Below are 27,818 nucleotides of genomic sequence, written 5' to 3'. Positions count from 1 at the left end.
AGGAGTGAAACCAAGTAGGTATGGAGGAAGAAGCAAAAGAGTAGAACCATGGACCTACATTGTGCATTCAATGCACAAGTGATATCTACTAAGGCTTAAAGGAGATGCGGTACCTTAGGGGGAGTTACATATTGATTTCATTCATCCCCAAATTTTGAAAAAGACATATGTAAGGACGGGCTCCTACCGGTATAAGGAAGAAGATGAAATGATAGTGTGTGTAGTTAGTGCCTTGGCTACACATCTATATATGTGAGATGGAATACTGCTGCAAGTGACAATGAATGGTTCAAACTGGAAATTAGCATCAGAGACATTTGACTCAGGAAGATGGAGGTTAGGGGAAAGTGTTCCGATAGAGATGTTGGTTCGGTATAGTAAACTGGTATGTATAGCTTGTTACCAGTATGTATAACATGTTACCGGTATGGATATTGACTAGTATTGCAGATTATGTAAGTCAATGTGTTCCGGGATCATTTCCATAACTCTTATGGCATATATTGAGGAAATTATGTCTCAGGTTGTATTGGAGAAGACCTGAATGACAATGTGTTGGTCTAATAGTCAACCTTATATGCATGCATCATTTTCATTTAACCGGTTTGGTAGTTGACATGATGTGTATGTAATTTGGCACTGTGTTCATGTATGATCATGTCATAGGTTGTGATCAATGTCTTGGAAGTGGAAGATGATCTGTGATTCATGTATGCTCAACTCTACCAGTATAAGATGCAGATTGGAGTCCCAGTTTAGGACTTGACAAGAAATGAAGACTTGATATCTATGGCTCAAGGGGAGTTCACAACCATGTCTTCCAATTGGTATCAACAAATTGGTGCCAGAATAACTTGTTGCATATCAAATGGGAGAAGATGTAGTCTAACCGGCAGGTAAGTGAAATTCATTGACACACTTTTCAACAATTGGTATCAGACTGGTATATACAATTGATGTCACATGGTTTCTAAGCCCTCTATCTCAAGTGTTGCTGGATAAGAGGATGTAGAGTATAATTGTCAAAGGGGAAGAAGCCATCAATAGAAAGTTTTATCAATACCCTTTGCCATTATTGTCAAAGGGGGAGAGAAAAATAGTAGTATATCGGATACTAAATGTGTTTACATCAATGCCAAAGGGGGAGATTATTGGCATTGTGTTGTCATTAATGTCAATAGATAATGGTGTAATTGATATCAATTGATATAGCATGTTACCGATATAGCTTGTCACCGGTAAATATGGGATGTTGACCAATATGGATTGTTGGGATGTTGACCGGTGAATAAGCATTGGACATAGTTGGCATAATGACAATACCAACCAGTGAGTATTGTATTGGCAATGTATGGTTGCTAAACGACAAGCATGTGACTGGTAAGAAAGGCTGAGAAAATGGAGAAAGTGCAGGCAACCGGTAAGTAGTTGGATGTCATACAGTAGGACTCCCATAAGATGAAGATGTTATTGCAGAATGAAGATATGACACACAAAGTTTGGGTTGTTGTGAGTTAGTAAGGTAGACAAAGGGGATGTCAACCGAGTTATATGATTTGATTGAAGGTATATCTTCTCAATGATAGAAAAGTCATATCAGTGTTGTATCAAAAGAAGAGAGAATAATATATTGGCCAGCAAGTGACAAGGATCCACTCTCACTGGGTTATTGGTAGGTTTAATGCATTGGTTCATCTACTCCCACCAATAAGTGACAATTCTCTGGGATAAGATAGAGAAGTTAAAGGCAGGTGATTGAATTCTTATACCAGATGACCATGGTGGAACATGAGGAATCCTCCAGAATATAAAACCAGAGATGTACACCAAATCAACAAGAGTAAGTATGATGAGATACCAGGACAGAAGAAGAACAGTAAGAAGTGATGGGTTTTTCACTTTGACAAACTGGTTGAGGTGAGATCTGAGTAAATGAAGCAGAAGGAAAGGCTTGGCACTTGCAAACATGGATCTACTCCAAGATGTTTATGTCAACCAGAATGCAAATGTAGGTCGATGCATGATAGTTGAAGTTTGATGCCATGGTGTCATCAAGATTATTACCAGTATGAAAGCAGATGCAATATCAATGGGTAAGTAGGACAACCAATAAGCGAGGAAAAGATACAAAGTGAAGAGCTATCAAGAGATGAAGTTATACATGGTGACCCACTCTGGGTACATGTTGTGATTAACAAAGTTAGTGATCAGGCTGATATGATCCCACGAACAGTACAGTTGATTACATGGTTTGAAGGTTAACCGATTAGTGTATAAGTCGTAAGGTGAGATGAACCGGTAAGTATACCCTGATTGTGTGTTGTGGTCAGTGACCATTCCTGAACCAACATAAAGAGTTGAGGTGGATGTTGACAAAGAAGACACATGGACTCCAGGTTTCAAATGTGTAGTGGTCAGTGAAGTGTGATTCAGTGAGGTAGTTGCCAACTGATTTTGCATTTAATGTTGACCCCAAAAATCACAAGTGAGTTGCAAAGGTTTGCGGCTTGATGCAAAGTGAATATCAAAGGGATGCAATGATCGATGGAGGACATCTAGTTGTAGATCTGATGTGGAACAAGAAACAAAGAGACCATTTATTGTGATTGATATAAGTAGGTCGACCATCAGTTTGCCATGTTTGCTAAATATAGAAAATGTGTATTTGAAGAAAAGAGATATGGTGGTGTCGTCTGGTTTGTGGTAGGTTGTGAATATCGAAGATGAGATGAGATTCGATCTGATTAACCTCATGGTTGGTGAAGGAAACCCTAGCGCACCAAGTTGTAAGTTAAGTTTTGGTGGGAAGACTAATGGATAAATAGGCAAGCAAAATATTGAAATAGATTGATGTTGCTAGAGGTTGTGATGCCAAATATAGAAGAAGAGAGAGTGAGTGTGCATTAGAAAGCCAAATAGTCAGTGAGTTAATCAATGAGCTTAGAAATGACTGAGTGTATAGTAGTGTAACCAGCAAGAGGATTCAACTAGAAAGGTTAAGGCAATCGATAGATTGATTTTGTAGGCCAGATAGAGGAGAAGAAGAGCATATCAATGTTTTAGTCCAAGTGTAATATGTGGAAGATCATAAATCACTGAGTGTGTGTGAAGGTGCAACTAGCAAGAGGGCTTAAGAGATGTTTAATCAGTAAGGTTAGAGTGACCAATAAGCTGCAAAGAGTGTAGCAGTCAAGTGAAATGATAGTGCTAGAACTAGCAGGAAGACAATAGAGGGTGTTGCAGTGAAGTGGGAGTGTCAATGAAGATCTAGTAAGGCATAAATAGAGCAGGGCTTGACCAGTAAGAAGAGTAACTGGTAACCAAGTGTAGACTGTGACAGTTCAATCAATCGGTAGAGTCTGAACTAGTAGTGAAAAGTTATAGTGTGTTAGTGTGAGCAAAGAACTGGTAGAGATCAGAGAAAAGTGAATCAGGAGAGAAGAGGCAAAGTAATAGAAAGAGGACTCAACAGTAAGGCTATAGCAGAGCACCAATAGAGAACAGAGCAAAGGAAGACTAGTTGAGAAGAGTTGAACTAGTAGAGTGATATGATTATGAGAGGTTACCAAATTCATTTGTAACTAGGTTATAACTATTGTATTGTTTTTAATCATTATGATCACTAAGTTGGTGCTCGGTACAGGGGTTGGTTCTCCTTTGGGTTGGTTCTCCTTGGGTTGGTGCTCCTTAGGTTGGTGCCCTAAATGTTGTAACAATTTTATTTGTGAGGCTGGATTGAAGCAATAGACTTCAGCAACATTTCTCATCAAAGTTTTTCCCATATTGGGTTTTCCTCATATATTTGGTGTTATGTGATGTGCCTTTTGTGTGTGCTTTCATTTTGGTCTTCCATTATCTCACTAGTACATTCACTTAGTGTCTAAACAACTAATCGGTATTCACATTTAGCATTAAAAGGGTTAATATTGGAAACCACTGATTCACCCTTCCTCTCAGTGGCATCTTGTGTTCTACAGTGTCTAAGGTGGGTCGAGGTGAGCTAATGGTGGGGCCGCTGACCAAGGTGAAGTGGATGGTGAGCAGGAGGTGCTACGTCATACCTTTGATGGGTCCACTTGCCACATATGATGATAAATGTCAAATTGACCAATGTAGATCATTCGATGCGCCAACATAGAAAAGATCAACAGTCCTATTTCAAACTTGATTCTATTTCAAAATGGAGCCATTTCTTCTCTTGTGCGAGTAGTGATGGTGGATGGGATGGTGACTCTTCATTCCAAAATGATAATAAAAACATTTTCAGAGCCATTTTTGACTCACAAAGCAATTTAAAGGTGATTGAAAGGTGATTCTTGAGTTGGAGAAGATTGGAACGAGTTCTTGCAATGTGAAATTAGGGTTCATCTAGTGCATACAAAGTCGTAAGTTGCTCAATCTTTCTTTTGTGTTTTCAAAGAGATTGAAGTGCGAATTGTGTGAAAATTGTAGGGAAAAGATTGTAAATTTCTCTAGGGTTTAGAATTTTGCATAAAGAAGTAAAAATTCACACATTTCAGTGTTCTAGTTGATATTCTTGTGTAAAGCCCTAGTTTTCTTCTTCCCTTTGTGGGTAATTGATAAGAAAGGCTAGTCTAGTAAGATGGCTCCCTTGCGAAACCACTTAGGACAAGCAGAATATCTGAAGAGAAACCTTTTTGATGATTTTCTCGATCAATTAAAGCCCTCAACCAATGATAGATATCAAGGGTAGAGACTTGTTCTGGGAAAAACCCTAGGAGAAGGGTTAAATGATAAAGCATGCCACATCATAGATGCTAGGGTACTAATGACTAGGGTAAAAATATTTAAATTGTGGTATGGACAAATAAATTTGCAATCCCCATTTTTAAGTTCTTAGTAATATGACTTGGGCAATCTGGTAGTTCCGAATGTATTCATGGATGTCGACCTTCTCAAATTTGTTACAGATAGGTATGACCCTGTTTTGATGGTTATAAGGGGAAATGAGGGAGAGATTTTGTTGACAATCAAGAGGGAGGAATTCCAAGAGATTTTTTATTTATATAAACCTTCTTCTACCCTGGTACAGATAGATTTGGATAATTTGAAGGAAGAATATTATTGGATGAAGGGTTTCATCAAAACAAGCCTCCTTTCGGCTCATTTGGAAAAAACAAGAGAGACAACTTACCATATTGGACCTAGTTTATAGGAGCCTTTTCCCATTGGTGCTTTTGCCAGCTACTTTTAGGCCACCTTTTTCTCTTTATGTCAAATCTTAGGATTCAATCCTATTATCCAAATTTTACAATGATCTTTGACTTTTCCCCATACCTTGAAGAGAAGATTCATGATGGGTTTCATGACGTCAAGAGTGGTGTGTTTGGCACTCATTTCTACTGGTATTCCTTGCTAATGCACATGTTCCTATATAGAAATGAATATTACTTTGAGGGCACCATGAATCTCAAAAGAATAATGAACGAGAATGAGGTGCCAGTGCAACTTTGAAGCGTGGATATGTCTTGGGACAAGCAGGAGGCCAATTTTCTGAGGTTTGACAATAATTTTGCTTCTAGATTGAGGAAGAGATTAATAGTGAATCCACCAAGGATTCCCACACAATTGCATGATTTTATAAGACCTAAAGAGAGGCTACCACTTTTTGGAATTGACCATAATTGGGGGGACATTATCCCTTATCTTGTCACATTAATCAGAGTTTATGCCTTTCCTGGTGAGCCACATGTATTACCATTCAATGTTCCTTTAAGATTGGTTTTTGTTGAAGTGATGTGGAAAATAGGGTGTATACATGATAAGGAGTTTAAGGGGATAGGAAAAGGAACTATTTTCCATGATTATACTATTATTCCATATTTTGTGATTACTGAAGGGGGATATGTGCATTTTGAAAAACTTTTGGCACCATATCATTTAGGGGTCAACTTAGCTAGACATAGTGACCCTAAACAATTTTACAATATGTTTAGGGCAATAATTAAAGGAGGTCCAATGCTCCATGAGAATAACTTCCCTGAGGATATAATAAGGAATGAGTTTGACTTCATGACTCAGGATTGGAGGAAAGAGAAATGGATAGCTTTTAGGAAGCTATGGGCTATAGTGCAGAGAATATATCCAAGTTATGATCCATTGAGAGATATCACTCTATTTTGTGCCAAATTTGATTGTGTAATGAATAAATTTAATGAATTAATTCTTGCATTGAAGGAAAAGGGGATGAGACTTGAACAAGTCCATGTCCAGTAGGTTGAGAGAATAAATTTACAGTGGCCTACACCCATAAAAAAGGGAAGAGGCAGCCTTGATTCATCAAATAAGAATGAAACCACCAAGCCCACGACCTCCTCTAGCTCAAAGAATAGATGGGATAGAAAAAAGATAGATCTATTTGTGATTGTTTTTCCAAAGCATGATGTTGCCATAAAGAGGGTAAGAAAAGAGACAACTAGTGAAGAGAAAGCAAAGAGTTAGTGATGAGAAAAGGAAAGAAAATAATCAAGACTGAACCACCCCCAAAAGTACAGTCAAAACCTTATAAGGGGGTCAAAATCATTTATCTTGAAGAATCAAACAAGAGTCGCTCACCACCATATGTGCCCCTTTCACCTCCAAGGCAGATTGAAGAACAAGCAATGGAACAACACATGGAAGAACAACAAGAGGAGGATACTATTGTAGTGATAGATGCGAATATGCAAATTGGTATCCCTCTTGTGCAACCAACATTATAATTAGATCTCACTCCTTTATATATTTAGGGTAGACCCTTCAGAGATGCAAGAAAGGAGGCATGTGATAAATTTCTTAAGGATGAGGATTTTGTAAGAAGCTCGACATTCTTGCAATTTGTATGGAAAATGAAAATAGAGGAATAGAAAAGGAGAAGTGCTAAGAGAAAGGCCCAAAGGCTAGATAGGTCTGACCAAGAAAATCAAGAAGAAGTAAAGAATGAGATGGTGGAAGGATTCAAAAGAATCGCTATAGATGAAGGAAGGATCATCATAAATCAAGTTAGGGTCTTAATTCTACCAGAGTAGGATATAGCAGTTGCGGTGGCTTTTGATGCCATTAGTAAATCAAAAGACCGCCAATTCAATTCAGAGGACGAAGCAAGATTAGCATTGAAAGGATCAGAATTTGTAGATGATTATGCAACCTTGGCAATATGGGCATTAGAGCAAGGGCCTAGAAGGCTTGATATTTGTGATATAAATCCAAACTTGAGGGGAAGCCTCATCATAAAAAGAGCTTCTTATAGATCAAAAGTTGAGGCCTCAAAGTTAACTATTGATGTGGCCAAATTAGCCCATGAAAATTCTAAGAGGGAGGCCATGGAAAAAGAGGAACTTATGAAGAAGTTTGAAAAGATTTTAAATGAATGTAATGCAATTCAAAAGAGATGTGTGGAGCTGAAAACTAGTGTTCAACTTCTTGAGCAGGGACAAATAGGAGCATCCCCTTCCACTTCTACAATTGCATCAACACCATCAGCATCTAGGTCTCCACCTATCACCCATGTAGATGCATGAGTTCAATTTGATAGTGAGATTGATATCCCAAGAATATCATTAGTGCCATATGTTGATGAAGAACCTACTAGATCAATCGATCCAACAAGAGACTAATTTTAGGAGAAGGTCTCTGAGTTGGAGAATAAACTAAAGGAGTCAAAGAATCAATTTATCTCCAAGAAAAGGGAGATAGTTAGCCCAGTGCTAACTCATTTGAATGAGAAGGTAGATAGTAGGTTAAATAGCATTCATTCTTTATATTATTTATTATTTAATGTTATTTAATGTTTTGATAGAGATAAGGAAGTGGCAATCCCTTTGTTTACAAAATGGTTACAAAGGGAAAATGAACTTAGAATAATGTCAATGGCTTCCAAATATCTTGTTGAGAGGCCACCTATGCTTCAACCAACCCATTTGTTGGTAAGTCAATGCAAGAAGCCCAAATTCTACCAGAAAAGTATAGAAAGAAAGATAAGGGAGTTGATGAGGAACTTTAGTGAGCTAAATGAAACACTTATGCCAGGTATTGTGGATGAAAATGGGGCAATTAAGCCTTTACAACTTTGGAAAGAAGAGGCAGAAAGGGTTATCAACACCCAAGTAGAACTAATTTGTTAGGGGCTAGATACTGGCATGCTGGAGGACAACATGGACAAAATAATATGTACAAGGACATTCTTTAAGTCTTTTGAAAGAGAGGAAAATCAAGTAGTGGTTAAATATACTCCATATACAGAAAATGTTGATGAGGTCATGAATTTTAGATGGCCATCTCATGAAGAATATGGTGAATAGAGTAACACCTACTTGAAGGAGGAGTAAGGACTTCAAATAGTTAGTTAGCTAACTGTTTGATGTGACAATCTGGTAGGTAACTTTTTCTTCTAACAACAGTTACCTTTGTAAGCATGAACAATAGCAAGGTGGACCCATATCAGATCTTCATCGACAACAAAAAAAGGGATAAAGTGCATGGAATATCTTTTTGAAGCAATTAGATATATTTGGTCTTGGTTGTGACATTCCATAAAGGGAATATTTTTGTAACAAGATGTCACATGTTATCCAATTGTTTTGTGACATGTGTCTCCTTTGGCCTATAGCTTCTTTGCTCCCTAGTTTCTATAAAAGGGAATTCAAGGCCAAGAGACAATGTTTCAATTTTGGTTCTAAGTTTTGCTAAGCCAGAGTCATGGGTTCCTATAGTAGGTTTTGGGTGAAAATAGATAAAATTGTAAAGATTTTGTAGGGCAATAGATAAGTCGTGTCAATTTTTTTGTAGGTTCTTGAAGGAGTTATATGTAAATTGTTTTATGATAGAAATAGAAAATTTATTCAATAGAAATGCAATTCTAATCTATTTCTCTCCATTGTAAAATTCTATCATCTTTTGAATGAAATATAATCAAGGGTTTCTTTCATTCAGTGTATTGTTGTGATGTATGTAATTTGTGTTTATGCTTTGATCTATGGGGTCAATTAAATGCTAAAACAAGATTGTAGAATGGTAGGGCTTGTTGAGGGATTTGGTAAGTAGTCTGGGTCGGGATTGTAGATAAGAAATGTTGTAAGGCAATATTATCTTATATTTGAATGCTACTAGATATAATTATGTTAAAATTCATTTTATGTCTTCTGAATTCAAGCACCCAATGTAATAAGGCACTAGTTATAGTTGGCCTTAGCCATTATAGTCAATTATCTATTTAAATTTAATTTGTATCTGCTATAAATTATTGATTATCATATTATATTTCAGTTCATTTATGTTATTACATGTTTTATCCATCTCATGCTCCAATAGGTTGAGGACCACTAAACAATTTTCTATTCTTGAGCATTCTCCCTCTTTGTTGAGCCTGTATATGAGAATATCTTCTTTGTTTTAGTTCAATTTGTGAGTATGGCACAAAGATTATAAATTCACTAAGGGATCACCCTCACGGTTCTTGCAAAGCCCAAAGTGTAGAAGGATCTATTGAATCCTTGTCATAGTTGGTCCAAGTTCTAGAGGATATTTGATAACATCATGATGAACAGAGAGTACCAAACTGGTACTAAGAGGGGGCAAGGTGAAGCAGTACAAGTACAAAAACTTCTCCTGAATTGGTTTGACTACAAACAATGAACTTGACTGGCAATCACTAACATCGGTCATAAACCAAAATACTACTGGTTAAGCACAGTGAGACTATGAAAGATATAAATCGGAAACACTTATTGTACCACACAACCTACACCCTCATTTCCATATTATCCTTGTGCAAAAATAGGTAATCTATCATCATAAATATAATGACTTGTTAGATCAACATGATTCACCTCTTGGTAGAAATCAACAAAGCATCACATGAAAAAGACATCACATATGACACACATATATTTCACGTAGAAACCCAACTGGAAAAAAACACTATGGGGATGAATACCCACAAGCTATTTTTGAACTCTTTAGAAGTCCGCTCTGTTAGAAGCTTAGTTCGGTTAAATACTATTACAAAAGGTTATGTTAAGAACCGATCCTATTAGGGATCACTCAATTAAGGGATGGCTAGAATACCCGGTTAAGGGTTAAACCCTATTAGGGGTTACCTTGTTAGAGGATTTTATGAACTCAATGGCTTTGAGTCACCTTGTTAAAGGATTTACAGCAAGTTGGTTAAAGCTACCCTATTAAGAGATTTTCCAACTGTTGAAGTGATTAGAGATCAACAGGTATTACAATGATCTAGTAATAACACTCAATGCCAATGCAGATCCACTTTAGTTCCTTTCTTCTGCATACACATTCTGCAGGTATCAACCCTCTTATCTGGTCTGGCAAGAATCACATATCTTTTCACTTAGATACACACACAACATTTGCCAACAACTTTCACATGAAACACAACATCGACCTTATATGAAACACATAGGTCGGTATTATAAACCCTAAACCCTAGACCTTTAGGTTGAGCAATTCAGTCAGTTCAATCCTGACCATTGAACACTTTGCATTTGAATACAATGGTCTTGAACAGATCTCAAGACATTCTCCATCGTTCATTCTTCACTGCTTCCTGGAGGTGATAAACCATCATGTGTTCTCCACTGTTTGCAGGGACTTCACACATTTCTGAGGTAGATAGGATCACTCCCCTTCATGCAAGATCCTTCACATGCACGAGGCTGACGTGGCAACATGATCTGATCATCATTGCATTGCTAACTCATCACACAATGCCATCAGTTGAATCACATAGGCTTGAAACACTTCAATCGGAAACCCTGAGGCTGGAACTACCAACCAGTATTCATACCATATTAAACCTTGATAGAAAACATTCCATATACCGGTTCATCTTTCACTATACCAGTTCTCAACATCATATCAGTTCATCTTTCACTATACCGGTTCTCAACATCATACCAGTTCATCTTTCACTATACCAGTTCTCAACATCATACTGATTTATCTTGTCAGTTGCTTGACTTCAATATACTGGTTCACTCTTTAGCATATTGACATCAATGACAACACAATATCATCATGTCAACATACTTTGCACATATGCCAACAATCTCCCCTTTGGCATTGATGGCAATATACAAAGATTTATGCATCACATCTTCTCTGCTTCACATCTTCTCCCCCTTTGACAACAATGCCAAAGTGGAGGCACAAGTTTCCCTATTCCACTATGTTGCTTCCCCTTAGTAGTAGCATCCTTCAACACATCAATCCTGAAAGGATTTAGTGAAGTAAGATCTGACTAATGTGGAGCACAAACCTTTAGTTTACCATTTGAAGGGGCAACACCCCTAATTCACCTCTCAAATAGGTAAAAGTATCCTTCAGGAGAGGCTTGGTGAAAATGTCTGCTAACTACTGCTTACTAGAAACATGTTCCAATACCAACTCTTTGTTCTGAACCTTTTCCCTCAAGAAATGATACTTGAGTTCAAAGTGCTTGGTTCTAGCATGTAAAATTGGATTCTTGGAAATGTTAATTTCACTTGTATTGTCACAAAATATACTTACCAGTTTAGATACAGGAACTTTAAAGCCATTCAATACATGCTTCATCCAAATAGTCTGGGTGCAGTTTATAAAAGCTGCAACATACTCCATTTCTGTTGTAGACTGAGAGATACAACTCTTCTTTTTACTCATCCACGAGACCAGTCTACCAATGAGAAATAATGCACCACTAGTTGTGCTGTTTCGTTCATCCAAATTACCAGCCCAATCAGCATCTACGAACACTTTCAAGTTGAAATCATCATTGTATGGATACCATAATCCATAGTCAATAGTTCCCTTCAGATATCTAAGAATCCACTTGACTACTACCAAGTGGGATTCTCTTGGGCTTTTCTAAAACCGAGCGGTAATACCCACTGCATGTGCAATGTTTGGTCTGCTATGCAGTACATAATGCAACTTACCAATTATTGATCGATATTCCTTCTCATTTACCAATGCCGAGTTATCCTCTTTTGATAGTTTACAACCGGTCACCATTGGTGTACCAACCGATTTGGTGTCTTCCATGCCAAAGGTCTTCAGTACCTCTTTGACATACTTGGGCTGAGTAATAAAGATTCCATCTTTCATTTGTTGAATCTACAATCCAATGAAGAACTTAATCTTCCCTATGAGTGACATCTCAAATTCCTTCTTCATCTCATTTGCAAAGTCATGACTCATCTTGTCATCTCCACCAAAAATTATGTCATCAACAAATACTTCACAGATCAAAATCTAATCTCCTTCTGATTTCAAGTAGATATTGCTATCTTCACTTGTTCTTTCAAATCCAATCTTCACAAGATGGGAGTGCAAGTGTTCATACCATACTCTAGGTGCATGCTTCAATCCATACAAGGCTTTATGTAGCCTACACACCATGTCATTGTCTTCTGATAGGGAAAACCCATCTGGTTGCTCTATATACACATCCTCTTCAAGTATTCCATTTAGAAATGTAGATTTTATAGCCATTTGATATAACTTGAATCCTTTGAAAGATGCATATGCAAGAAGCATATGAACTCCTTCCAATCTTGCTACTGGAGAAAAGGTTTCTCCATAGTCTTCTCCTTCTTCTTGGGCATATCCTTTGTATACTAGCCTAGCTTTGTCCCTTACCATTGTGCCATCCTCATTCAGTTTATTTCTGAAGACTCATTTGGTTCCAATGACATTTTTATGCTCCAGTCTGGGTACCAAAGACCATGTACCATTCTTCTCTTTCTGATCAAGTTCATATTCCATTCCCTTGATCTAGTCTTCATCTTTATGTGCCTCTATGAATGATTTAGGCTCAAATTCAGAGATCATACATGAGTTTTTTCTGACCTTTCTTCTTGTAAGAATTCCTGCATCTTTGTCTCTTATGATCTGCTTAGGATCATGATTGAGTTTTACATACCTAGGTATATTCTTAATAGATTCTTCTTTCTTTTCTTCTTCATCCTCATCTTCATCAACATCAACATCCACCGGTGTAGGAGCACAATTACTGGTACTGGGTTGATTTGCAACCAATTCTCAGAAGGTTACTACCAGTTTGTCTCCTACATGCTCACTATCGGTTTCCTCAGGTTTCTTAGAGTTTTCATCAATCCTTAAATTGATGCTTTCAATGATTCTCTGAGTCCTATTATTGAAACATTTGAGAGCTTTACTCTTGGTGGAATATCCTAGGAATATTCCACCATCACATTTTGCATCAAACTTTCTCTGATGTTCACTTCTCTTGATATAACAATTGCTACCAAATACTCTAAAGTAGCTTACCACTAGTGTCTTACCGGTCCAGTACTCATAAGGAGTCATATCCTTTCCTTTCTTGATGAGTACCCAGTTCATTGTGTAGACTGTAGTGCTCACCGCTTCTCTCCAAAAGGCGTGAGCAACCTATCCTTGGATTAACATGGTTCTAGCTGCTTCAACCATAGTTCGGTTGTTCCTCTCTGCTAAGCTATTCTTCTATGGAGTCTGAGGGGTAGACAGTTGCCTCTTGATGTTGTTCTCTTTATAATATTTGTTGAATTCACTGGAAGTGAATTCCCCTCGATCAGTTCTAAGGCATTTGATTCTTCTACCACTTTCCTTTTCTACCTATGCTCAGAAAGCTTTGAACTTTCCAAAGGCTTCATACTTATCCTTCAAGAATGTGACCCACATCATTCTTGAGCAATCATCTATAAGAATCATAAAATACCTATCTCTTTGCAAACTCCTAGTTTTCATAGGACCACACAAATCAGTATGCACAAGATCAAGTAGATTGTCTGCAATGAAAGATTTACCTTTGAAGGTTGAGGAAGACATTTTCCCCAGTTGACACTCTCTGCAAAAGGATTAAAATCAGCACTAGCAATCCTCTAACTGCCTTGATCTTACTGGCCTTCACAATATTGTCAAAATCTACGTGGTAGAGTTTCCTATGCCACATCTAGTTGTCTTCAAACTTAGCCATAAGACATGTACTAACATTAGCATTTAGCTGAAATAGGTTACCTTTGGTCTGCATACCAGTAGCCATCAGTTCACCACTCTTTCCTTTGATTTTGCACACTTAATTTTTTAATTCCAGAGTGAGTCCATTATTATTCAGTTGAGCAACACTCAAAAGGTTGTGTCTGAGACCTTCCACCCAATACACATTGTCAGCACTACTCTTTCCATTCAGAGAGATGGACCCTCTGCCTTTGACCATACATGGTGCATCAGTACCAAAATGAACCACACCACCATCATACTCTTCCAGACAAAGAAACTTACTCCAATCACCAGTCATATGGTGAGAATAGCCATTGTCAATAATCCACTCATTGGAATTATCAAAGCAGGAGACAAAATCCTTCTTGTCTAACACATCTTCCTTGACTTCTACAAACACAATATCCTCATTTTCTTCATCTTCTTATTCCTCATCAGTTACACCTTCATCGACTGCTACAAAACAGTTTCTCTAGTTTCCTCCTTTGAACTTCTTGAACTTTTCCGGTTTGTCCTTGCTATCACCATTTGGATAGTTTACAGTAATGTGTCCTATCCAGTTAGAAGAAAAGCATTTCAATGGGAGCCTACCTCTGTATTTACCAATTCCCTTAGGAAGTCTCTTTGCAAGAAGAGCTTCAAATTACATCAAGATCTCCTCATCATCCATTTCTCTTCTCTATCTTGGTTCACCACTGGTACTAGCTTCTTTGCCTTTTCTAGATGGAGCAGCAGATTCTCTAAAGGTTAATTCAGTCTTCTGAACACTGCCATCAAAACTATTTAGCTCATAGGCTGTCAACTATGTAATGATGGAGTCTAGGGATACCTTAGTTTTGTCTATTGACCTCAACTCCTGAATAGCAGCCACTCTTATTGCATAGACTGGTAATAAGGATCTCAAAACTTTGCTAACAATAGTGGAATCTTCCATTTTACCACTTGCACTCTTGATATCTCCAACAATAGTTTTGTTTCTTATTCCATATTGTTGAATGGTTTCTCCTTCAACCATCCGCATGTTTTCAAACTTTCCTCTAAGGCTTTCTTCCTTAGCTTGTTTCACATGCTCATCACCACCATAGATGTTCTCAAGAGTATCCCATACTTATTTGGGATTCTCTTTGTCCTGAACATCAATAATCTCAATGTAAGATAAACTACTAATTAGGGCTTCCATGACTTTCCCATTCTCCTAAATCTCTCTCTTTTGGTCATCGGTGAGAGTACGGGTAGGGATAACATAAACATTCTCAACATAGCTCCAATGTTGAGGACCCATGATTCTGATGTATATCCTCATTCCATCCTTCCATATTTTAAAGTTATCTCTATTGAACTTTGGACCTTCCCTCTTCATCACTACAATAGGATCTTTCCCTCAAGCGATTAAGCTTACAATATAGAGGACCTAGAGGATGGTCTAATACCAATTGATAACACAATGATGAACAGAGAGTACCAAACTGGTACTGAGAGGGGGGGGTGAATCAGTACAGGTACAAAACTTCTCCTGAACCAGTTTGATTGCAAACAGTGAACTTGATTGGCAATCACTAACACCAGTCATAAACCAAAATAATACTAGTTAAGCATAGTGAGACTATGAAAGATATAAACCGGAAACACTTATCTTACCAAAAATAGGTAATCTATCATAAAAAATATAATGACTTGCTAGATCAACATGATTCACCTCTTGACAGAAATCAACAAAGCATCACATGAAAAAGACATCACATATGACACACATATATTTCATGTGGAAACCCAACTGGGAAAAACTGCCATGGGGATGAATACCCACAAGCTATTTTTGAACTCTTTAGAAGTTCGCTCTATTAGAAGCCTAGTCCAGTTAAAGGTTGTTACAATAGGTTCTGTTAGGAACCAATCCTGTTAGGGATCACCTGATTAAGGGATGGCTAGAATACCCAGTTAAGGGTAAAACCCTATTAGGGGTTACCTTGTTAGAGGATTTATGAACTCAATGGCTTTGAGTCACCCTATTAAAGGATTTACAACTAGCTGGTTAAAGCTACCCTATTAAGGGATTTTTCAACTATTGAAGTGATTAGAGATCAATAGGTATTACAATGATCTAGTAATAGCACTCAATGCTAATGCAGACCCGCTTTAGTTCCTTTCTTCTACATACACATTCTACAGGTATCAACCCTCTTATCTGGTCTAGCAAGAATCACATATCTTTGCAGTTAGATACACACACAATATTTGCCAACAACTTTCACATGAAACACATAGGTCAGTATCATAAACCCTAAACCCTAAACCTTTAGGTTGAGCGATTCAGTCGGTTCAATCCTGACCATTGAACACTTTGCATTTGAATACAATGGTCTTGAACAGATCTCAAGACATTCTCCATCGTTCATTCTTCATCGCTTCCTAGAGTTGATAACCCATCATAGGTTCTCCACCATTTGCAGAGACTTTGCACATTCTCGAGGTAGATAGGATCAATCCCTTTCATGCAAGATCCTTCACGCACATGAGGCTAATGCGAAAACACGATCTGATCTCCATTGCATTGCTAACTCATCACACAATGCCATCAGGTGAATCACATAGGCTCGAAACACTTCAACTGGAAACCCTAAGGCTGGAACTACCAACTGGTAGTCATACCATATTAAACCTTGATAGAAAACATTCCATATATCAGTTCATCTTTAACTATACCGGTTCTCAACATCATACCGGTTCATCTTTCACTATACCAGTTCTCAACATCATACTAGTTTATCTTGCCAGTTGCTTGACTTCAATATATTGGTTCACTCTTTAGCATATTGATATCAATGACAACACAATATCATAATGTCAACATACTTTGCACATATGCCAACAATATTGATATTTGGAGCTAGCTTCTCTGTAGATATTTGAAGAATCAACTTGGTTTCTACCTCTTGCAGTGTAAACCCTTTGGGGAACCAACAAAATTAAGGATGTACAATTTACAATGCTACAGAAGGAATGAGAAGTAGACCTCATCACAATGTTCCTCATCAAAATCATCAACACATTATGCACCATGCAAAAGATGGACCTAAAACATTATCCACACACTAAACAATTATAGCACAATCTCAACATCCAGACCAAAAACTTGACTTTTGGAACATTCTAGACCCAAGGATAAAATTCAATTGTATTAGCAACACAAATTTATAAAATCTAAGACATTCAAGAAATCTAGGAAACCTCCAAATGCTTAATACCATCACACACATATGTTGTTGCACAACATATCACGTCCAAACATAATTCAGACCATAGGATTTGACATCAATGATGACATATAGTATAATGCTAACAATCTCCCTCTTCCTCATTGATGGAAACATCCATCAAATAAACAACTATTATACTCTCTCCCCCTCTGACAACAATGACAAAGATGAGCAAAACTCCCCTTCTAAAACTCACTCCTGCTCCCCTTGAGAAGAAGCACCCAAGAATCAATCCACAAAAGAATATGCAATCTTCTCACTAGACTAATTCACATAAAAATGCACATTAGTTTAAACTAGGAAGCGCTGATACCCCTAACTTTTGTCAAAGATACTCAAAAGTATATTTGCACAATGCCTTAGTAAATATATTGGCAATCTTTTCTTTTCGAGGTACATACTCAAGTCTGACTTCATTATCCAACACTTTATCCCTCAAGAAGTGGTACCTGATGGATATATTCTTTGTCTTGGAATGTTGTACTAGATTCTTTGAGATATTTTTTGCTTGGTATTATCACACATGATTGAGATAGGGTCATTGAACATTACACCAATGTCCTTCAATGTTCACTTCATCCATAAGATTTGTGTACAACAAGAAGATGTTGTAATATATTCTTCTATAGTAGATAGAGACATGGAGTCTTACTTCTTACTTGACCAAGCAAACAATTGGGAGCCAAGAAAGAATGCTTCTCCACTTGTACATTTTTTGTCACCAGCACTTTCATCCTCATCTACATTTGTATAGGTAATCAAGGTAAAATTTTAGCTCTTGTGATAATGTTGACTCTGAATTTTACTTTGGAAACAAACAACCTTATGGGAAATTCAGTGGTGGGGGACCGATTGCATAGGTTTCATTGAATGACCTCCAGGATTGAGAAGTTGGCTCTTCCTTGGCCTTCATCTTTGGATACTCCTTCTTTCAAGGGATAGCATGTGTAGAATAAGATATTTATTCAAAAACATTAACCCAAAAACCTCTGGGAACAACACTTGCGGACGTAGCCTTAGAATCCATTATAGGCAGAAAACTTTCCTTTTTTTTTTCTAGAAAAACTAAAGATGGGAGATTAAACCTTTCTTGCCTTCCTTTTCTATCACTTTTCAAAACAAAACAGACCGATAGGAGGGAAAAACTTCAAGCCTTAAATGCATAACACGCCTGGGTTTTCGCAAAAACCAAGTGCTTAATGGCAAGGTCCTGCTTACACGTGCGTGAACTCAAATTGATACTGCAATAAAACCCCATGGATGAAGGGCGTCATCATTTTCGCTTCCCTAGAAAACCTTTTGCTAATTTGACATTACTCAGTGGAAGGTCCTCAGGCAAATCTTTTCTTTGATCGAGGGGATCGGTCAGAATAATGATCGTGCAGGCTGAAATAGTCTGGTGGAATTTAATATTTAAAGCACGACGTACCTTCATGTACACATGGCTCTTTGCTCACATCCATTTCTCTCCTCGAGGTAACTGACAAGATCCTAATATTCTAAAGACAATCCCATTCACATGACATGAATTAATGGAGACATGATAGAAACATTGGAATTTGGGAAGGCATGAGCTCTAAGTATTGGACATCTTTCTGCCAAAATTTTGCTATAAGTATGTCTTTTCAAACATTCTTTTTTACCATATTGCTGATAACTCAATGATGAACAAATAGTACCAAACCAGTACTGAAAGGGGGGGTGAATCAGTACAGACAAAATACTGTCCAAAATCGGTTTGACAACAAATACTCCAAATGACTGGCAAGCAGTGACACTGGTTGAAACGGAGTGTAACTGGTAAGACCCAGAACAACTAAAATAATCATAAACCAGTTACTCACTTAGCTTTCCTCTTAGCTCAATACTATAGTACCATTACACCCTCATACATGAATAGGTAAACTATCATCAGATCTTCATAATAGTTAGTTCAATATGTTTTATAGACAGGCATAAAACACAGAACCATCATATGCTTAACAGGCAATAACAAAGCATCATAAGATAAAAGCATCACACATGACACACATATTTTTCATGTGGAAACCCAACTGGGAAAAACCATGGTGGGGATGGATACCCAAAAGCTGCTTTTTGAACTCTTTAGAAGTCCGCTCTGTTAGGAGCCTTGTCCGGTTAAAGACATTACAATAGGTTCTGCTAGGAACCGATCTTGTTAGGGATCACCTAGTTAAGGGATGGCTATAATACCCGGTTAAGGGTTAAACCTGGTTAGGGTTACCTTGTTAGAGGATTTCAAGAACTCAATAGCTAAAGGATCTCTAGAGCTCTATAGCTTCCTAGAACTCAATAACTTCGAGTTACCCTGTTAAAGGATTTGTATCAAGCCGGTTAAGGCTACCCTGTTAAGGGATTTCACAACTGTTGAAGTGGTTAAAGATTAACAAGAATTACAATGATCTGATAACAGCACTCAATGCTAATGCAGATCCACTTTGGCTCCTCTTCACCTTCTGCACATTCACTTGGCAGGTATCTCTTCTCTCTTTTGGTCTGCCAAGAAGCATGTATCACTGCCCTTGGATACACACATACAAATTTTGCCAACAACATTAGAAAGAAACACAACATTGACTTTATAGGAAATAGGCAGGCTGGTAGCAAAAAAAACTAAACCCTAAACCTGTTAGGTTAAGCAATTCAAATGGTTCAATCCTAACCATTGAATCATATTCCATTAAATGCAACAATCTTGAATCAATCTCAAGACATTCTCCATCATCCATTATCCACCAATTTCATGGCAGCTGATAACCCATCACGCATTATCACCGTTTAACAAACTTCACACATTCCCAAGGTAGATAGGGATAGTCTTCTTCATGCAAGATCCTTCACGTGCACAGGGCTTACGTGGCAACATGATCTGCTCTCCATTATACTACTAACTCATCACACAAAGATCACCGATTGAGTCACACAGGCTTGAGGTACTGCAACTAGAAATCTTGAAGTAGAAACTACCTACCAACCGGTAGTCATACAATGCTTCCATGTACCTGTTCCAATAACTACATGCCGGTTCACCTTGAACAAATATACCGCTTCACTTTGGCATTTATACCGGTTCACACATATGCCGGTTCTCTCTTCCCACATATCACATATTGACATCAATGACAACATACAATATCATTATGTCCTTATATCGGTTCACATAATGCCAACAATCTCCCCCTTTGGCATTGATGGCAATATACAAAGATATCTTTCCACTTCACATCTTCTCCCCCATTTTCTATAGATATCTTTTTTGCTTCACTCCTTCTCCCCCTTTGACAACAATGCCAAAGTGGAGGTGCAAGCATCCCTACTCCATTATGCTGCTCCTCCTAAGGAGTAGCATCCTTCAACACATCAATCAACAAAAAATTGAGTATGCAATACCTGACTGATGTGGAACAAATACATTTAGTTCACCTCCTGAAGGGGCAGTACCCCCAATTCACCTCTTAAATGCATAAATGTAGTCTTTGGGAGAGACTTGGTGAATATGTCTGCTAACTGCTCCTTACTGGAAACATGTTCCAATGCAATCTCTTTATTCTGAACCTTTTCCCTCAAGAAATGATACTTAAGCTCAAAATGCTTGGTTGTAGAATGTAAAACCGGATTCTTGGAAATATTGATAGCACTTGTGTTATCATAGAATATACTTACCGGTTCAGAAACAGGGATTTTGAAGTCATTTAAAACATGCTTCATCTAGATTGTCTGAGTGCAGTTCATGAAAGCTGCAACATACTCTGCTTCCACTGTAGACTAAGAGATACAACTTTGCTTTTTACTCATCCATGAGACTAGTCTACCACCGAGAAAGATAGCACCACCGGTTGTGCTTTTTCGGTCATCCACATTACCTGCCCAATCAGCATCTATGAATACTTTCATAATGAAATCATTGTTGTATGGGTACCACAATCCATAGTCAACTATTCCCTTCAGATACCTAAGAATCCGCTTGACTGCAACCAAGTGGGATTCTCTTGGACTTTTTTGGAACCTTGCAGTAATGCCAACTACATGTGCAATATCCAGTCTTCTATGCACTAAATAATGCAACTTACCAGTCATTGATCAGTATTCTTTCTCATCAACCAGTGCAAAATCATCCTCTTTTGACAATTTGCAACCGGTCACCATCAGTGTACCAATCGGTTTGCTATCTTCCATGCCAAAGGTCTTCAACACCTCTTTGACATATTTGGACTGAGTAATAAAGATTCCATCTTTCATCTGCTGGATCTGCAGTCCAATGAAGAACTTAATCTCCCCTATGAGTGATATCTCAAACTCTTTCTTCATCTCATTAGCAAACTCATGATTCATCTTGTCATCTCCACCAAAGATAATGTCATCAACAAAAACCTCACAGATCAAGATTTGATCTCCTTCAAACTTCAAGTAGATATTACTAGCTTCACTTGTTCTCTCAAATCCAATCATCACAAGATGGGAATGTAGACGTTCATACCATGCTCTAGGTACCTGCTTTAGACCATATAAGGCTTTATGTAGCCTGCACACCATATCATTGTCTTCAAATAGGGAAAACCCATCTAGTTGCTCTATATACACCTCCTCTTGAAGTACACCATTTAGGAATGCAAATTTTACACCCATTTGATATACCTTGAATCCTTTAAAAGCTGCGTATGCAAGAAGCATACGAACTCCTTCCAATTTGGCTACGGGAGCAAAGGTTTCTCCATAGTCTTCTCCTTCTTCTTGAGCATATCCTTTGCACACCAATCTGGCTTTATTCCTAATCATTGTGCCATCCTCATTCAGCTTGTTTCTGAACACCCATTTGGTGCCAATGACATTTTTATGCTCTAGTCTGGGTACCAAGGACGATGTACCATTTTTCTCTATCTGGTCAAGTTCCTCTTCCATTGCCTTGATCCAGTCTTCATCTTTATGAGCCTCTTTGAATGATCTAGGCTCAAATTCAAAGATCATACATGAGTTTTCTCTGATCTTTCTTCTTGTAAGGATTCTTGCATCCTTATCTCCTATGATTTGCTTAGGATCATGATTCAACTTGACATACAGAGGAATGGTCTTTACTAGTTCTTCTTGCTTTTCCTCTTCATCCTCATCTTCATCAGTATCAGCATTCACCAGTTCAAGAACACTGTTACTGGTACTTGGTTGACTAACAATAGGTTCCCAGAAGGTTGCAATCGGTTCATTTATAGCTTGCTCACTACCAGTTTCCTTAGTTTTCTCAGAGGACTCATCAACTCTTACATTGATACTTTCCATAATTCTCTGAGTCCTATTGTTGTAACACTTGAGAGCTTTACTCTTGGTGGAATATCCTAGGAATATTCCCTCATCACATTTAGCATCAAATTTGCCTTGATGTTCACTCCTCTTAATGTAACCTTTGCTACCAAATGCCCTAAAGTAGCTAACCACAAGTGTCTTACCGGTCCAATACTCATAAGGAGTTTTGTCCTTACCTTTCATGATGAGTACCCAGTTCATTGTGTAGACTGCAGTGCTCACCGCTTCTCTCCAAAAGGTGTGAGCTACCTTTCCTTGAATCAACATGGTTCTAGCTACTTCAACCATAGTTTGGTTATTCCTCTCTGCTAGGCCATTCTGATGTGGAGTCCGGGGGGCAGATAGTTGCCTCTTGATGCCAAATTCTTCACAATACTTGTTGAATTCACCGGAAGTGAATTCCCCTCCTTGATCAGTTCTGAGACACTTCATCCTTTTACCGCTTTCCTTCTCCACTAATTCTCGGAAAGCTTTGAATTTCACAAAGGCTTCAGACTTGTCTTTCAAGAATGTGACCCACATCATTCTTGAGCAATGATTAGTGAGAATCATGAAGTACCTATCACCCTGCACACTTCTAGTTTTCATAGGACCACACAAATCAGTATGCACAAGATCAATCAAGTTGTCAACAATGAAATATTTACCTTTAAAGGTTGAGGAAGATATTTTTCCCAATTGACACTCTCTACACAAGGTATTATCTAGTTTTCTTAGCATCGGCAGCCCTCTAATTGCCTTGATCTTACTAGCCTTCACAATGTTATCAAAGTTTACATGGCAGAGTCTCCTATGCCATATCCAGCTATCATCTAACTTAGCCATAAGTCATGTACTTATATTTGAATTTAGATGAAATAAGTTACCTTTGGTCTGCATGCCAATGGCCACCAATTCACCATCTTTTCCTTTGATTCTACAGACTCCATTCTTGAATTCTAGAGTGAAGCCACTATCATTCAGCTAGGCAACACTCAGAAGGTTGTGTCTGAGACCATCAACCTAGTACACATTGTCAGCACTACTCTTTCCATTTGGAGAGATGGACCCTATGCCTTTGACCATTCATGGTGCATCATTGCCAAAGCGAACCACACCACCATCATACTCCTCCAAGGATAGAAACTTGCTCTGGTCACCTGTCATATGGTGAGAACAGCCATTGTCAATGATCCACTCATTGGAATTATCAAACCGGGAGACAAGAGCCTTCTTGTCTACCACATCTTCCTTTACAACAACAAACACAATGTCTTCATTCTCTTCATCTTCTGATTCCTCATCTGTGACAGCTTCATCAACTACCACAAAATAGTTTCTCTAGTTTCCTCCTTTGAATTTCCTGAACCTTTATGGTTTGTCTTTGTTATCGCCATTAGGACAGTTTGTAGCAGTATGTCCTATCCGGTTACAAGAAAAGCATTTCAAAGGTATCTTACCTTTGTATTTACCGGTTCCTTTAGGAAGCTTCCTAGCAAGGAGAGCTTCAAATGCCATCAGAATCTCCTCATCATTCATTTCTCTGCTTTGTCTAGATTCACCACTAGTGCTAGCTTCTTTTCCTTTTCTGGGTGGTATAGAAGAGGCTTTAAATGTTGATTCAATCTTTTGAACACTGCCATCAAAACTACTTAGCTCATAGGCTATCAACCTAGCTATGATGGAGTCCAAGGATACCTTAGTCTTGTCTATTGATCTTAGCTCTTGAATAGCAGCAACCCTTATTGCATAGACTAGCAACAGGGATCTCAGGACTTTGCTTACCACAGTGGAATCTTCTATTTTACCACCTGCACTCTTGATTTCTCCAACAACTATTTTGATTCTTATTCCATACTGCTGGATGGTCTTACCTTCAACCATCTACATATCTTCAAACTTCCCTCTCAGGCTTTCTTCCTTAGCTTGTTTTACATGTTCATCACCACCATAGATATTTTCAAGAGCATCCCATACCTCTTTGGGATTTACCTTGTCCTGAACATCAATAAACTCAATGTCAGATAGACTACTAATAAGGTCTTCCATGACTTGCCCATTTTCTTGTATCTCTCTCTTTTGGTTATTGGTGAGAGCACCGATAGGGACAACATAGACATTCTCAACATAACTCCAGTGTTGAGCACCCATGCTTCTGATGAATATCTTCATCCTATCTTTCCATATACCAAAATTCTCCTTGTTAAACTTTGGACCTTCCCTCTTCATCATTTGACTGGGATCTTTACCTCAAGTGGTTAAGCTTACAACACAGAGGACCTAGAGTGCTTTGATACCAATCGATATCTCAATGATGAATGAATAGTACCAAACCGGTACTGAGAGGGGGGGTGAATCAGTACAGACAAAATATTGTCCAAAACTGACTTGACAACAAATACTCCAAATGACTGGCAAATAGTGACACTGGTTGAAATAGAGTGTAACCGGTACAACCCAGAACAACTAAAACAATCATAAACCAGTTACTCACTTAGCTTTCCTCTTAACTCAATACTATAGTACCATTACACCCTCATGCATGAATAGGTAAACTATCATCAAATCTTCATAATAGTTAGTTCAATATGTTTTATAGACAGGCATAAAACACAGAACCATCATATGCTTAATAGGTAATAACAAAGCATCACAAGATAAAAGCATCACACATGACACACATATTTTTCACGTGGAAACCCAACTAGGAAAAACCATGATGGGGATGAATACCCACAAGCTACTTTTTGAACTCTTTAGAAGTCCGCTCGGTTAAGGGTTAAACTCGGTTAGGGATGGCTATAATACTCAGTTAAGGGTTAAACTCGGTTAGGGTTACCTTGTTAGAGGATTTCAAGAACTCAATAGCTAAAGGATCTCCAAAGCTCTATAGCTTCCCAGAACTCAATAACTTCGAGTTACCTTGTTAAAGGATTTGTATCAAGCCAGTTACGGCTACCCTATTAAGGGATTTCACAACTGTTGAAGTGGTTAAAGATCAACAGGAATTACAATGATTTGATAATAGCACTCAATGCTAATGCAGATCCATTTTGGCTCCTCTTCACCTTCTGCACATTCACTTGGTAGGTATCTCTTATCTCTTTTGTGCTGGCAAGAATCATGTATCACTTCCCTTGGATACACACATACAACTTTTGCCAACAACATTAGAAAGAAACACAACATCAACTTTATAGGAAACAGACAGGTCGGTAGCAAAAAAAACTAAACCCTAAACCTGTTAGGTTAAGCAATTCAAAGGGTTCAATCCTGACCATTGAATCTTACTGCATTAAATGCAACAATCTTGAATCGATTTGAAGACATTCTCCATCATCCACTCTGCACTGATTTCATGGCAGTTGATAACCCATCATGCGTTATCACCATTTAACAAACTTCGCACATTCCCAAGGTAGATAGGGATAGTCTTCTTCATGCAAGATCTTTCACATGCATAGGGCTTACGTGGCAACATGATCTATTCTCTGTTATACTACTAACTCATCACACAAAGATCACCGATTGAGTCACATAGGCTTGAGGCACTCCAACCAAAAATCTTGAAGTGGAAACTACCTACCAACTGATAGTCATACAATGCTTCCATGTACCGGTTCCCATAACTACATGTTGGTTCACCTTGAACAAATATACCGCTTCACTTTGGCATTTATAACGGTTCACACATATGCCGGTTCACTTCATATCACATATTGACATCAATGACAACATACAATATCATTATGTCCTTACACTAGTTCACATAATGCCAACAATTGCAAGCTTTAATGACAGAGCTTCTGTAGAAATGGATACTCCTGTTAGGCTCATCAACAAGAAAACGTGAGTCACTTTTTTGCGAAATATTTCAGAACGGAGGTTGCAGGGGATGACATGTAGGAAGAACCCTTTAATAATAACTGCCATTAAATGGATACTTGGAGAGGATTGTGTTGGTAACCCAGACCGATATTGAGTAAATATGGACATCTTCTTGCGATTCATAGCCTCTCTGCTAGATTGTGACTAGTCTGGGGTGCTAGCGACGTAGCTGACTCAGGCTCTTTTTCCCAAGGATTACTTAGGTGGACTGGAGAATGTAGTTGCATACTATGTACCCTTCTAAGGGCTCCCTATGGCATCTGACTTGGAGTGGTTCATCACACTCAATGAGGATGTGGCCTGGCATCCACTCATCGGTGGGCTGGAAACCATGAGGTTGTCCTCTCATCGGTATCGCGTCGAACTTGCTAAATAATTTCTTATGCGCATCCATTTGATAATTCCAGTTTCAGAAGGCATGAACTAGTATACTGGATTAAGAGACTATATCTTCCCAAGAATTTTAATGCCAGATCAGCAGCCGAACCTGGTTATCATTTTCATGCCCGGGGAGCTCAAGAGCTCCTCTAACTCGGAGTGGCTGGGGAAGAAGAAAACTCTAACATTGATGAGGGAGAGACTAAGGAGAGCCACTAAAGAGGTGATGAACCGTCAACTTGGACTTGAACCAAAAATATTGTAGAAAAAAGAGAGGCCAAGAGCCTACTCATTTTGTAACGAAAATATAAGAAGCTCTTAATATAATCGATTTTTTATTTTCTCCTTTATTTGTCTTTTCTTTTCCTCCATTTGCTTGCTTGATTCTAACTAGAAATAAATAAGATAAATAGGCATTATATACATTATGAACATTATATACATTATATACCTTAAAAAGGGAAGGGAACCCATAATGAAAAGGTTTGAGGTGAAAACCATTAACCGGGATGGGGAGGGGTTCCCCATCCATGTGTTCTAACTCGAAAGCATTGAAACCTTTGCAACCTATAATGTGGAAAGGTCCCTCCCATAGGTAGTCAAACTTGGCATGCTGACCACATTTCGCCATCCTCTCGTTATATTTCAATACAAGGTCTCTGAGGGTGAAAATCAAATTAGAACTCTTTTTACTATCAAACCATCTTTTGACGACTTCCTGTCTGTCTTGGAGAGCCATAAAAGTTTCTTCCCTCACTTCTTCTAGCTCCATAATCTCTACCAACCTTACAACCATGGGGCCATTTTTGGCAACTTCCATTAATTTTAGCAATTGCAACGTCGGGATCTCCAGTGACATGGGGAAAAGTGCATCTTTCCCATATACTAGCTTGTACGAGGAGTTTTTTAGAATCTGTTTGGACGTTATGCAGTCTGCCCATAGTGCGCTTCTTAGGTGGTGATGCCACTCCCTCTTATATTCTAAACCTATCCTTTTGATAAGTC

This window comes from Cryptomeria japonica, chromosome 7 (genome assembly GCF_030272615.1).
Source record: "Cryptomeria japonica chromosome 7, Sugi_1.0, whole genome shotgun sequence".
In the NCBI taxonomy this organism is placed as follows: Eukaryota; Viridiplantae; Streptophyta; class Pinopsida; order Cupressales; family Cupressaceae; genus Cryptomeria; species Cryptomeria japonica.
This window is presented reverse-complemented; position numbering follows the sequence as displayed.